The following is a 16,622-nucleotide window of genomic DNA, read 5'->3' on the forward strand; positions in this document are numbered from 1 at the left end:
CGAGATAATCGGACGCTCCATTCAGACCAGACAACATTATTCCTGCAACCAATGTTGCAGTACAAGTAACTGTAATGACCAACTCTGCGCTCACAGAAAGCGTACGCATTGGACAATAAGTCTTTAAAAGCAGGCACCTGTTGATCTGACAAGGGCTTGTCATGTGTATATGTTTCACAATTTATGACGTTTTAATGACAGTCAGTTCATGCTATTATTGTAAAGAAGACATTTTTTTTATAAAAACACCACTGCTAAATTCTTAGTATTACCTTTGCTTCGTAGGTCATCATATGTTTATTGCGCATAACATATTATCTCGTTCAGGTGTACTTTTAACAAAGGTATTTTTGTAGTCTTTATCCGGCGCATTGTTGATACGAATGGACCACCAGTGTATCACCAATCGGTGTATATTTGACATTAACCATCAATGTCGGTCATGACTTTGAATACATCCGATCACCTGGTGGCTCACACATGAAGATTCTTATAGACGGATATGTTTACAAAATTATTTAAATATCATTCAATTTAGTCTCCAAGTATTATGCGTTCACGCCCTATTTTGACAATACATTGCTGTAGGTTAACATTTTATTTGAACTTTTTTTTATATGCAAGGTCAAGTTACTGGTCTTGGAAACAATACTCAGACAATACGTGCTTTAATTCGCCATTTGACCTCTGACCTTGAAGGTACCCACGTAGATCTAGCATTAATTAACGTATGTAGGTTTACAAACATATAACATTAGTTTGAAATAATTCACTGAATGGGAATGTTTAAAGTATGGGATAATTTTCGTGTCAGACATTCAGATCTAATACACCATTATACTGTGTTCCGACGTACGTACGCCGCAAAAGCACAAAAGCCCCCCGCATTGCATACCGCCCTGACAAAATATAAAAAATTCAACGCAAGATGTCAGCTATTTGGTGGCGTATTTCTGCAATAATTATCGATCTTGTAGGGGTAAAGAAGGTCGGAAACAAACCAATACGACATAACGACAAATAATACTATCAGAACCACACATCTCTCATAGTGTTATGTATTTGAAGCATCTGCATGCATCGACGATCCCCGACTAGACTGTGCTAGATTGAACTTGTGCCTGCTAGGTAAGGGTAAATAGTTAACATTTTTGAATAATATATTTTTTTATATCAATACAAAGTAGTGAAACTCCAGCTGCTGGAGCAGTATTGCATTCTCATTATGTACAATGTGTTGGTCCTTTATTTAGGGCAAGTGGCCAATTGTGCACGAATTAGCACATAACAAAACAACATACACATATAGAAGATCAAAGATCAAAGCTTGGGTCACCACCTTGGAACGGTCAATGCAAATATTTGGGGATTTAAAATGGTTTTAGAGCGCTCAACCTTACACTTGACCCAGCAATATGCATGATACATATAAGTGTAAATAAAATTTTACCTCATAGAATTACAACTCAAATTAAACAATAATAAAACGTCATTTCAAACACAATTTGAAATGTTTAGTAATATTTTACATAGATATGTTGAAATCCCATTCACATCATCATCAGGGAAACCCATGTTTCCATCCTTTATTTGAGGCGTGTGCGCATGTTCCAATATAGTGCAGCACACATAACAACACAACACTAAAGATTTAAAAATGTCCCATGGAAAGGCTTATCACTACTGAAACCTTGTATAAAATATCGTAACTGTTGATGGAAACTGGGCAGACTGGAGTAGCTTGTCAAACTGCAGTGGGACATGTGAAAATGGGATACAAACACGCACACGCATGTGCACCAATCCGACCCCTAGCAACGGCGGACTCAACTGCAGTGGGACAAACGTGGACTCTAAAATATGTGCAAACCAGGGTTTGTCTGATATCTTTGGTTAATATACATATTCAACCATATATTATACTGCATGAATATAGCTTTAAACATATTCTTAATTACATAACATCAGTTTAAACTGTGCTGTGATTACACTCTAACACTTAACTTTCAGGTCCAAGACAATTGCTAGGTATTTTGTATTGTAAATGCACTAACGAATCAGGGTCAAATAATTAGACTGATATTGTTTTTTCGAACATTTAAAAATTGGGTATTGGTGACTTGAATAATCACGACAGTATCCCATCTGGATACTAGGTGAACAAATATCAAATAAAAGTCGATACCCAGTTTTCATTCAATGTTTTAGCAATAGAGAATTGCAAGTCACGGTAGAATTCCTAGTTGGGTATAGGGAGTTCGATATAAACCCATATGTTAAAAGCCATTTGGGTATTTCGCCTTCAAACAAAGGTGAACATCGAGGCTAAAATTCAAAGCTGGGTGTTTGGTATTCAAGCTTTTAAAAAGATGGATCCTGTTTCGACTATCCATATGAAAATTTGTTCGCAATCCATGCTGTGTAACAAGTATTTAACGTTTACGGAGCAATGCGCGAATACCGAGTTTAGTAGTGGGTATCAAAAATAAGCAAATATCGAATAAGGTACGAATACATTGGTGGTGTCGAGCTTTCGGGCTTTAGTGAATATCGAGACAGGGTCGAATATTTGGCATTCAAAATATTGCGAATACTGAGCAAATTCGGAGTAAATAGCTAGGTGTTTGGACATTTAAACATTAATATGAAGTAGTACCAATACTATAATACAATATAGACTACGATAATACCAATACTCATCTAGTTAGTCGTCCCTGACTTGATATTCGTCGTTCCGGCAATTATATTAGATTAGTTATAATACACCAGCCAGAAGGTATTCCTCGTTGAATCTATATTATCTTAATTTCGAATATTCGATTCCCTTCTGGGTATTTGTAACGTGCTCAATGATCGCTCTAATTTGATAATCATATTACCAAGCTGTGTGTTCGTCCCTGGCTCGATAAACGCTAACGTACCTTGATGGGTAGACGACCTTGGCTAGTTGTCCGACAAAGTTCAAATACCAAATTACAGGCCAGAGGTCACTAGTGGGATCGATATTCTCTCAATATAAAGAAGTGAAACTCCAGCTGCTGAAGCAGTAATGCATTCTTATTATATACAATCTAATGGTCCTTTATTTAAGGCAAGTGACCTTGCCAAAACAGTACGAACAACCACAACAACACAATACGAAACAACATACACACATAGAAGAATAAATCTCAAGTTCGAATACACAGAAGTCAATTTCGTATCCGTTCTGGTATCTATATTTGCTTTAGTTCGAATACCCAATACCCAGATTCCTCGCTCGGTATTGAACTCCTTATACACAAAATGTATTACGGAGCCATCTGCATGGATCTTCATTTCTGCTTTATTTAAATGATTCACGTCTATTCTAACTTACAATAAATATGTCATTGTATTTGCTTTTATCTATATGGAACAGTTACTTTACGGCTACTCTCTTAGATGCACAACGATTATATGACCGTTTGTGCTATATGATGTTAGGTTATGAAATCTTGCCACCAAAAAGTGCGAAGCTTATTATTGTATTTAATGTATTTCATCGCTCATCGCACATGTAATAACTTGTTTCGTAGTGTATAGTAAATAATTGGGTTATTTAAATACAATAAAATCGACTAAAATCAGCTATTAATTTTTTATATGAATTACGATGATGTGACGTTAAAGTTAGTGTTACACTGTTTTACTATGTGCGTAGTTTATTGCTTCTTGTTTGGCACGCCTTTCTGTCGGTCTTAACGACTAGGGCTTAGCATAATAAGTTCAAAGGCGATGGACTGAGCTTTGATCATTAACCTATGTTCAATGGCATAGTTAGTCCGAGTCTACATTGTTTAGAAACTTGTTTATTTGACTAAAGGGAGTCCTTTCAAATAGAAATGTTGCTTGACTTGGGTTTGTTCCGTATGGTGCATAAAACATCATATGGCTTAATAATTTGACCACTTATCATGGTCAAACCAACTGAAAAAAAAACAAATATGTAAAATAACAGTTATTTATATGTTATAAAACTACTGTTAATAGATTTAAATGTATAAGCCACTTAACTAATACAATCCTTCGAATTAGTTAACGGTCTTTATTTTATTATGTGCATTGTTCTTTCATGAGCGAATGTCTCCGACTAGTAAGGTGTCCATTTATTGCTTTCGCTAAACGTTACAGTTAACGTCGTATTTCATCTGTTACTAGAATGTATACAAGCTGAGCGTGCATGAATGCTACATCTAAATAATGCACTATTGTGGAATTAACTGCAAGAAATCAAGCGAGAACGCCTTGTGTTTAACAAACCCGTGTACTCCCATAAGTAAGTCTCTCCGAATTCCAAAACACTTTAAACGCTAAAGTTACCCACACACATGTGTGCTTTCCTTTATTTTAACATTTGACTTTGTTAACCAATTACACATATGGGAATTACCATGAAATTAAATCTGTAAATACGTCTTATATTATATTCTTTATTGCGACTGTCCTATTGGTGTTTGAATACATGTATTTATATGTTTTAGTTATTTTTTTCATACACGTGTCTCCGTTTTTTTGTATTTTACGATCTAAGTAACAAATGCATTGACTAAGTGTAAAGAGTGCTGACAAAATGATTTGTAAATGAAATGATTGTATTGAAGGTATCATATTGGATTCAGCGTTCATGGAGTCAACATTTTGGCGAATCATGTCAATGCATTTTCAATTATCATATTAAACACGAATAATGTCTACAATTCAACGACTGGACACTTTACGGCTTCAGTGGACGGCATTTACGCATTTGTGGCACAAGTCTGTGTTCAATTTGATACAACGGCCTATTTCTTTATTGGGAAGGGAAACGATTCTATGACCAACAAAAGGCGCCTGGCGGCCAGTCTTGTTCAGCCAAAGCTAAGCAGCTGCTATTCCGCTTCAACATATGCTCAACTGACCAGAAACGAGCACGTGTGGCTTTATTGCGATTCTAGCACGTCATCAAACAAAATTGACTACGACGTATCTTGGTGGACGGCCTTTTCAGGGACTCTCATTCAAAGACAATAGATTGACATACATTGTGATGATTTGTGTTGAGAGTAAATTCAAACGTTAAGACGAAATTATATTGGAATTCTTTATTTTGCATCACCACCTCACATACATTAACATGATGATATTTGAATTTACTTAAACTATTTATAAATGGATTTTGTATAACCTCGTCAAGTCGATGATATCGGTCTCAATAAGTTGGTGCTGGATACTATGTATGGTAATTGTAATTACGCCAAACATCGACATGCATTACAGAATACTGATACTCCAAAAAGGTATTGAGAAAATATGTATAAAACCAATGATTGAACAAGTTGGTAACTTGAATTCATTTCATAGGGCATCACTTCAATAATTTACTGCAAACACTAAACGTTAACAAGCTTTTAATTGTTATTATGCACCATCAATGTAAAGACGACACATCATTCATGGATTATAATTATATAATATATAGGGATAGCTTAGGGATTAGGCCTGAACATACATGATGAATATGAATTCCTACAACAATACCACAATTATAAAAATTAATTAGTATTTCAACAAAATGTAAGATAATTTAAATTGTAAACAATAGATATTGCACGCTCATATGAGGCATACAACGTATTCCATATAGGAATAATCTGAGAGGCATTCGTGCTGCAATCTTTTGCTCTTAAATATTTATTTTCATGACTTCGATAATTATAATAAAGAAATATTTGCATTGATGTATTACGTTATTCGAAACATGTTAAGCTTTAAAAAGATTAATATTGCAATGATGTGTGTGTATTAATCAATACCGGTGTTTCATTAACGAGCAGAAGAGTGTTTTCTTACATGAATTTTTTGTCGTTTTTTTTAAATATTAAATGAAAGCAACATCTTCTGCATCAAAGCATGTCTGTTTTATTTCAGATTTCATGTTAACGGACAAGTATTATAGCACGCTTCAAAATGCCAATGCATTATATGTGAAAATATATGCCGCATACAATATTAATTTAATTAATACATTGTCGGAAACTAATTGTTAGATGCAATATGAGTTTTGAAGTTATATGGAATCAAACGTAATGAGTTAATAGAACTTAGAGGTATACATGTGTCATTTATCAATTGATCATTGATCTATACGTAGAGTATCCATTACTTTAGTGCACCTATTTATAACTATCTGGAGGCACAGCAAGGATACATCAATAAACAAAAGTGGATTGCAGTACGCAATAGTATAGGTCATCCGCCTGTTATAATGTTTTTGTCCAACAACAGATTGTTGCATTTGTACTACACTTCTAAAGATTACGCACGCATTTTGCATATATATATATATATATATATATATATATATATATATATATATATATATATATATATATATATATATATATATATATATATATATATATGCCTTCGGGATGGATGTAACTTATATTTTACATTTTTAACAATATATCAATGGTATTTTATGTATTGTGTATCAAATTCATATTAGTAATTTTGCTGGCGTTCTAATTCCGTTCTTCATTTATGCGCGCTTCTTGTGTTAAAAAAACTTTATACTTACAAGCATTAAACAAATACGCTTCATATAATGTTTCCTCTCAAATATGTTATTATTCTAAGTAATGACAAACGCTGCAATCGAAAAGGGGTGCTTATCAATGCCGTATTCCAATTATTCATTTCAATTCTCTAAAGATTGTTTCCCAGAAAATTGTTACGTGATTTTCAATCCATTTTCCAGCTAATCTAAATCATTTGTCGCCACTTTATTTTAAGGCATGTCTCAATTGTCTGCGAATTCGCTTGTCTGATTAACGATATCGTGCTAGCCAATGAAAGAACCCCAGTTTCTCTAAATTTCCCCAGATAATACAATTGCTTCATTGTGGAATATAAAATACAACATAAATTCGTATCTTGTAGAACGTTTTATTTTTTTTTCTTCTGCATGATCTGCCTTTACACTGGAAAGAGCCCCAAGGATTAGAGCGTCTATGTTCGTTAAGTCAAACCCGTGGAATTGTATGTAAAGTAATTTCAAACTCTAAAATGCTGAGCTTTATACCTATGATTTATATTTTGATTTAACTACGCCTTTGAGTGCAACGTGAAACTTCAATGAAGCATGTAGCATACAGAAATGTACAGCTTGGTACGCGAATAATTATAATAATTAAATTATCGTTGGTGAAAAAATAACACAGCGGTTCTTCATCCGCCAATAAAACAACATACATCGAAGTGTTTGTTCATGTATCTCGATGACAGAAATCTTATAACTAGCAAATCTTCGTTTTATGATATGCTGCTGTGCATCGCGTGTTGATATAACCCAACACAAAACATCATCTGATAATATAAATATAAATATACATTACATATACATTACTAAAATGTATTTCAATTTTTAGTGGTAATTATTTTTTTTATATTTTTTTTACTTTTTATTAAAGCTTGATTGCGTAACAAGCCTAAGCTTATATGAAACGCTTTCGAGTCCGTTTCCTTGGTGTCTACGGGGGAGATCTAAAGAACGCTCCCACAGTGGGGAACGAACCCATGACCTCCCGATCGCTAGGCGGACACCATATAAACTACGCCACGGCGATCTTATGAATTTGACTTTATAACTCAAAGTGTCGACGTCCAAAATGTATGTATCACATGGCAATTAGAGAAACTCATTTCTCTCAATGTGGCTAGTGCAATATTTATGAAAACCAAATTTCCTCGACGGGTGTAAACATTTTGAAAAGTGTACGTCAGTATTAATTAATTAATTATTTAAATACTGCATGTGTTTATGCCATTTTCCTAATCAGATAAATTAATTATCAACTCTGCGCATCTTTAAGGTAATTGCTCGTATAAAAAAATGTTTCACAGAAACAAACATTTAAACTGCAGTTTTAAAATCCAAGCTACGGAAGAATTGAAAAAAGTCGGGTCAATATTTTAATTGAAATTCCAACTTATTGTTTTGTATTGAAGGCTTTTTAGCTTGTTTAATATATTTTTTCTATTTAATTTATGGTAAGATATATATGTTTTCGATTTAATGTCCAATGTTAATAAATGTTTCTAGACATGTAAATGGCGTTTGTCCTCTCTGTAACACACCGCAATATGTCAATGCTTTATTCGTAACTACTATTTGCAAATTTATTTAATTTAACTGTTTTATAATTTAGTAACATGCATGTATTGAAGCTATGTAATATATCGCTGGATATTACTTTGCATTTTATATAACTTATAGATCATGTGTCGTGGATCTGTGAATAGTATAGAGCTAACTCAAGTCGAATTTTATCCGTGAACGAGACAGACTTGTATGGGTCGATTTTATGTGACTATTGACGCCAATGCATATACAACCTATGGCGCGTTTCAATAGCCAACTAGTTTGACAATAGACAAACAGATATGGAAAGTCATGGTTCTATATAAATTAAAATAGCTAAAGTATCAAATTTACACAAATATCGATTAATTTGAATGTTTGTGAAACTAACTTAAAATATATAAATTTGTAAACCTGTGTGTTTTGTTTTATATACATTTATTGATTCAATATAAGCATTGACCTCGCTTACACGACCGTGATGTATTATTTTATTTGCATTGGCTTGCTTTTGTTATAATTTATTGTAGCAGACATGAACGTTTTTTGCATTATTGTGTAGGTGTGGGCGGAAGCTTAAGTGGAAATCGGAGTACACGTAAATAAAAACACATGGTAGATACAATGACCACTTAAAAAACAAATACTTCGTATACTGAAAGTCAAAGACGAGTTATGCTGTAAACAATGTTCCGGACATGCGTGAATGACTAGATTCATTTTACAATAAGTATACTTCTATTTCAACAATGGTGTATAGTTGATAGTTGATTACGCAAATTTTTCATGATTTTTTCACTTGCAATACATCCTTTTGAAATGATCTTGCCATGTTTATCAATTTAAATACCATGCTATGAGGTTAATTTATATGTACATGTTGGTCGAAGTGTAAGGTTCACGACGCCGTCCTATAAACACCAAATTGTTTGATTTGATAACTCTAAGGAGGTAACCCTAGCTTCTTTAATTAATTTATGTTTTATTTCGTGTTGTGTACATTGTCCTGTACTGTTGGTACAATTGGTTTCTTGTCTAAAATAAAATAATTTAGCGGATGTTAATATCAATTTATAACCTAAGAATGTTGATGGAGATTCAGTATGCTACATATTCAATGACACCCATAACGACAGGTACGCCAATATCGATCAATTAACTGCTATGCATTGCATTAACAAAATTAAGCTCTATGTTTCGCACTCACACATGGACAATGTGTGTTGATTTTCCATCGGTGTGGTGCCTGGTGCACATGAATGAGTTTTTGCCGTTTGCCGGTACAACGTTCACCGTTTGCAGTAATATAATAGTATAAGTTCGTACATTTGAACGTGTATTCTAGTTGTTATATATTGACGTGCTTTTTTCGTTTAGTAATGGGTTTAGTTATCTAAGGATAAACAATAACTTTCATGAAGTTACTTCCTGTGGTATTTACATGGGTAAATTCCAGAAACGTTGTCGATGTTAACGCTCATATGTCACCCATGGTTGCTTAATTCCTAAAATGAGCAAATTGTCTTAAGCGTAAACTCATGCTGAGCATCAATCTTAATTCAGTTCGTATACTTGGGTAAAGTTTCATGTCAAACACTATATTTTTTGTCATGAGTGTTTATAACTAGTGAACGAATATGTCGATCAGACGATTCTACAAATGATAATATATTCAAACATGAATACCGCTTTCATTCGGCAGTTATCAAACAAAAACGATAAAAGCCAACACACCAGTCCATTATTGACACAAAGGAAACAGAGAAACATTAATGTTGACGAAATCAGTTCAATGTTCGATTTCAATATGCTCTGAGGGGCCATTTAAAATCCTGCATATTAGATCGGATGATCTGACAAAACAGAAAAAAGTGCTTACGCCTTATTCTATCGCACCTATCCATATCCATGAAACTTAAATACTTACCTCAAGCTTGAATATATAGTCGCTTATATTGTGTATGAGCTGAATGTATATCGAACGTATTTTTTATGTTCGTAATTTTATTATTTTCAACACAATGAATGCAGTCATAAGTAACGTAAAATGTGTCTATGTAATTTTGACAAAAAAAACACATGCAATCCATGACAATGCAGTATATTATTAATACTTGAGCATCTAAGTATATCCTATAATTAGGTATGGAATGTTCGTTAATGCATTTTGAAAGAGATCAAATGCCGAATGAGATTCATAACCATCGCAATCATAACACGCCCGAGATGAATACACTAAGCAATCAAAGCGCCGTAGGCGCTGAAGGCCTGGGGCTAGATTTAGGGTGCTTGGTAAGAAGTGTAGTGACTAAACTGTAGTAAATGTAAACGGATCCACGCTATTTTGCTGCCAGATACAGTGTACATGTATGCTGATGTTATGAAGTTGAAGGTTTTATATGATACTCGTGCTTAATATGTTTATCTAGTTTTAAACACTTCGACCTTTAAGGTAAGGTCATTCAATGGTCAAGGTCATCATAAAATAGGTCAGTGGGAAGGTCTTGTCCAAAGTAGAGTTTAGGACAAAAATAAAGTATATCCAATCATGAACCACAACGTTCGAGCATGGTCCAGCCTTGTCAGGATGGACTAAACAGGCGAAATTGAGCAAGTATTGTAAGTTTGAAGAGGATATCTTTGATAGTCTTTGCGGAAATTGACATTTACAGACAACTAAACAAACGCGGACGCCGTCTACCTGGCTATGACAATAGCGGTGGTTTTGTTCTATAAGTCGAGCTAAAAAGGGAGATATTAATTAAGTTATGTGTGACTGGTAGACTATTTTCAGTCAATATAATGACAATCATGGCATTTTGAAGGTAAGTGCTAATGATAATGAAATGTTTGAAATGTTTGAAAATGGTTTTGAGATCAATCTGAAGGCAGGGCAAAGTTACCAATACCATCGTAATAAATGAACAAGTACTTAGTGCTGAGATCAATTTAATGAATACAATGTTTCAACAACCTGTAGAACATGGAAGGTAATTGTTTTTAACATCAAAGCTTAATATAACTTGACATAATGAACTAACTAATAATCTAGCTCTACAAAATGATGTTTGGAACAAGAATGGTATCATGCAATTTTCGTTCTTTTGTGTGAGTATTAACATATGTACTGTAAATGTACAAGGGCTAAATAACAAAGATAAATGCACTAAAAGTTTCAAATGGTTAGACAAAAAAGGTATTATAAGTCTTTTTTATACAGGAAAGTCACCTAAAACATACCTTAGCAAAAACATTAAAAAGTGGTTGGGACGGAGATATTTATCTTAGCGGACAACATACAAATAAACAAGGCATCGCTTGTCTGAGTAAAAGTCATACAGGAATAACAGTGGATTACTTGAACGTAATAATGATTGGCAGACAAGCAAGTATAGATATAAAAATACACGAAACACAATTAACATTAATGAACGTTTACGGTCCGAACATAGATAGTCGGAGAGGATTTCAATATTGTTCTTAACCCATTATTAGAGATAAAAGAAATGGAAATCTTTAAAGTACCTTCGGCTATTTCAGGTTGTATTTCATGCAGTTAAAGTTCAACTATCGAGTGATCAGTCATAAATCCTGGTTTTATGTTGCATGTTTCGATAATGTTGCAATAGACTCGCATATTTAAAAAATCTTATCTCCAAAATATTGCTGGTTTTGTGTTTGAGTGCCAGGTGTATTTTTTTTCATTATGATTAACTGTATACCATATGTTTATGTAATTGTAGTTTTCAATTATGTTATTCAAAATGTTCTTTTTTTTTTAAAGTAAATAATAGCTTTTGAAAAGATACACAATATCAAACACAAATATAACAGGTAATAACCAATAAAGTTTAAGATAACAAAGATGCAAATCCACACACCTTATGGGAAATAATTAAAGGCAAGATACTTAACACAACAATAAGATGCAAGTCATTTAAAACAAGAGGGCTGTTAGGCCCTAAGGCGCTCACCTGAGATCAAAAGGTACTAGACTATTCTGGACAAATGCAAGCTGATTCATGAAGATTAGACCAAAAAAGTGACTTTCAACAAGTTTTTTTTTATATTTGACCTAGTGACCTAGTTTTTAAGCTCATATGACCCATTTTCAATCTTCGCTAAGATTTCATTGGGACAAAATAATGTTTTGACCAAGTTTCATGTAGATTGGCCAATACATGAGGCTAATATAGCGTCAACAAGTTTTCAATAAAGCCATATAAGGACAACTGCCCCCCCCCCTTCCGGGCGGCGATATTTTTCAACGTATTTTAACCATTTTCAAACTCAGCTGAGCTATTGTTAGAATAAATGTTCTGATCAAGTTTCATGAAGATTGGATAATTATTGCGACTTCTAGTGTTAACATTACTAAATAGCCATATTAGGAAAAATGCCACGCCCCCTTGCGGCCATGTTTTAAACGGACCTAAACCATTTTCTATCTGAGCCCAGATATCATAGGTACAAATATTCTGACCAAGTTTCATAAGCATTGGACCACAAATGTGACTTTTAGCGTTATAACAAGGTTTTACTATAGCCATGTAAGGAAAACTGGCCCGCCACCTGGCAGCCATGTTTTTCAACAGACCAGAACCATTTTCAAACTCATCTGAGTTATGGGTTGTAGAAATGTTCTGACTAAGTTTCATGAAGATTGGACAATAAATGTGACTTCTAGAGTGTTAAAAAGGTTTTACTATACACTAAAGCTATATAAGGAAAACTGCCACGACCACTGGCGGTTATGTTTTTCATTCAACTGGAACCATTTTCGAACGCGTTGAAGATTTTCTTGAGAAACATGTTTTGACGGACTAAAAATGTGACTTCTAGAGTGTTAACAAGGTTTAACTATAGCCATTTAAGGAAAAACTGGCAAGCCACCTGGCAGCCATGTTTTTCAACCAATTGGAACCATAATTGATTTCGTCCAAGATATCATTAGAACAAATGTTCTGACTAAGTTTCATGAAGATTGGACCATAAATTTGACTTTTACAGTGTGAACAAGTTTTACTATAGCCATAATAGGAAAACTGCCCTGCCCCCTGGCGGCCATGTTTTTCTTCCAACCGGAACCATTTTTGAGCTTGTGAAAGATTTCATTGGGACACATGTTCTGACCAAGTTTCATGATGATTAAAATGTAACTTCTAGAGTCTACACAATCTTTTATAATAGCCATATTAGGAAAACTGCCACGTCCCCTGGCACGCAGGTTTTTCAACGACAAGAAGCATTTTCAAACTCCTCCAAGATATTAATGGGACACATGTTTTGACCAAGTTTCATGAAGATTGGACAATAAATGTGATCTCTAAAGTGTTAACAAGGTTAATGTTGACGCTGCATGACAGACGACGCACAAAAGGCGATCACAAAAGCTCACCATGAGAAAGTTGTGCTCAGGTAAGCTAATAAAAAAAGTAACACACAAACTTGAAAATGAAGCCATAAAAGTCATTGAAGATCTTGAAAAACAGAAGAAACACAAATTATACCACCTCCATTGTAGAAGGAAATTCTTACAAAAATGAAATGTGCAGCTCCTTGAGATACACATGCATGCCAAATATCAAGTTGCTATCTTCAATATTGCAAGAGTATTCATAAAATAAGCGATTGGGGCCACATATATTTGACCTCTGACCTTGAAGGATGACCTTGACCTGTCACCACTCAAAATGTGCAGCTTCATGAGGTACACATGCATCCCAAATATCAAGTTGCTATCTTTAATATTGCAAAATTATTTATAAAATAAGCGATTTGGGCCACATATATTTGACCTCTGACCTTCAAGGATGACCTTGACCTGTCATCACTCAAAATGTGCAGCTCCATGAGATACACATGCATGCCAAATATCAAGTTGCTATCTGCAATATTGCAAAAGTATTCATAAAATGAGCGATTTTGGCCACATATATTTGACCTCTGACCTTGAAGGATGACCTTGACCTTTCACCACTCAAAATGTGCAGCTTCATGAGATACACATGCATGCCAAATATGAAGTTGCTATCTTTAATATAGCAAAAGTTATTGCAAAATGTTAAAGTTCGCGTAAACAAACCAACTGACCAACAGACAGGGCAAAAACAATATGTCCCCCACTACTATAGTGGGGGACATAAAAATTATAATAGTAGGTATTTATCACACACACCTCAATGGCATAATACTTTTAGCACGGGCACAGCATGTTAAACACAATGAAAACAATACAAAATACTGTACAACATTTTAAAACGTAGAAACAAACACAAAACTATACACTGACTAGTAGTTAATGGCAAAGACATAACAAATCGAAGTGAAATAATAGAAGAAGCCTATTTTTCGAAACACTATAAACGAAAGAATGTTGAAAATTTACTTTACACTAAAGCTATATAAGGAAAACTGCCACGACCACTGGCGGCCATGTTTTTCATTCAACTGGAACCATTTTCAAACTCTTTTAAGATTTTACTGGGAAACATGTTGTGAGGGACTAAAAATGTGACTTCTAGAGTGTTAAGAAGGTTTTACTGTAGCCATTTAAGGAAAAACTGCCTCGCCACCTGGCAGCCATGTTTTTCAACCAATTGGAACCATATTCGAACTCGTTTAAGATATCATTAGAACAAATGTTCTGACTAAGTTTCATGAAGATTGGACAATAAATTTGACTTCTACAGTGTGAACAAGTTTTACTATAGCCATAATAGGAAAACTGCCCCGCCCCCTGGAGGCCATGTTTTTCTTCCAACCGGAATCATTTTTGAACTTGTCAAATATTTTATTGGAACACATGTTCCGAACAAGTTTCATGATGATTGGACAAAAAATATAACTTCTAGAGTCTTAAACAAGGTTTTATAATAGCCATATTAGGAAAACTGCCACACCCCCTGGCACGCAGGTTTTTCAACGACAAGAAGCATTTTCAAACTCGTCCAAGATATTAATGTGACACATGTTCTGACCAAGTTTCATGAAGATTGGACAATAAATGTGACCTCTAAAGTGTTAACAAGGTAAATGTTGACGCTGCACCACAGACGACACACAAAAGGCGATCACAAAAGCTCACCATGAGCACGTTGTGCTCAGGTAAGCTAAAGAAAAAAAAGAAACACACAAACTTGAAAATGAAGCCATAAAAGTCATTGAAGCACTTGAAAAACAGATGCATAAAAGAAACACAAATTATACCACCTCCATTGAAGAAGGAAATTTTCACACACAAAAAAAAATAGAAAGAATTTATCACACACACCTCAATGGCATATTACTTTGAGCACGGGCACAGCATGTTGAACACAATGAAAACAATACAAAATACTGTGCAAACATTTTAAAACGTAGTAGCAAACACAAAACTATACACAGACTAGTAGTTAATGGCAAAGACATAACAAATAAAAGTCATATAATAGAAGAAGCCTATTTTGCGAAACACTATAAACGAAAGAATGTCGAAAATAACAACCTCTTTAAAATAACACATCATGCTTTAAAGGAAGTGGAATAACAATATGTGAAGGATTACAAACTGAATATGAATATTGACAAGCTCTTAACAAAATGCCAAATAACAAAAGTCCGGAATCTGATGGCATCACTATTGAGTGTTATAAAATATATTTGAGAACAATATTTTAACACATTTAACATTTTCACTAAATTATTCATATAACAACGGAGGAGTAACCACTCAAAAAGCAAAGTGCTAATGATAATGAAATGTTTATAAATAATACCGAGATCAATCTAAATGAAGGCAGGGCAGAGTTACCAACACATCGAAAACTAGGCAAAAGCGTTCTTGAGTTATCATCCGAAAATCATTTTACTATTTCGGGTCACCGTGACCTTGACCTTTGACCTTGTGACCTCAAAATCAATAGGGATCATCTGCGAGTCATGATCAATCTACCTGTGAAGTTTCATGATCCTAGGCATATGCGTTCTTGAGTTATCATCTGAAAACCATTTTACTATTTCGGGTCACCGTGACCTTGACCTTTGACCTAGTGACCTCAAAATCAATAGGGGTCATCTGCGAGTCATGATCAATCTACCCATGAAGTTTCATGATCCTAGGCGTATGCATTCTTGAGTTATCATCCGGAAACCATTTTACTATTTCGGGTCACCGTGACCTTGACCTTTGACCTAAAAATCAATAGGGGTCATCTGCGAGTCATGATCAATCTACCCATGAAGTTTCATGATCCTAGGCGTATGCGTTCTTGAGTTATCATTCAAAAACCATTTTACTATTTCGGGTCACCGTGACCTTGACCTAGTGACCTCAAAATCAATAGGGGTCATCTGCGAGTCATGATGAATGAACCTACGAAGTTTCATGATCCTAGGCCCAAGCGTTCTTGAGTTATCATCTGACAACCACCTGGTGGATGGACCGACAGACCAACAGACCGACATACCGACCGACATGAGTAAAGCAATATACCCCCTC

The sequence above is a fragment of the Dreissena polymorpha genome, unplaced genomic scaffold, assembly GCF_020536995.1.
Source record: "Dreissena polymorpha isolate Duluth1 unplaced genomic scaffold, UMN_Dpol_1.0 chrUn027, whole genome shotgun sequence".
In the NCBI taxonomy this organism is placed as follows: Eukaryota; Metazoa; Mollusca; class Bivalvia; order Myida; family Dreissenidae; genus Dreissena; species Dreissena polymorpha.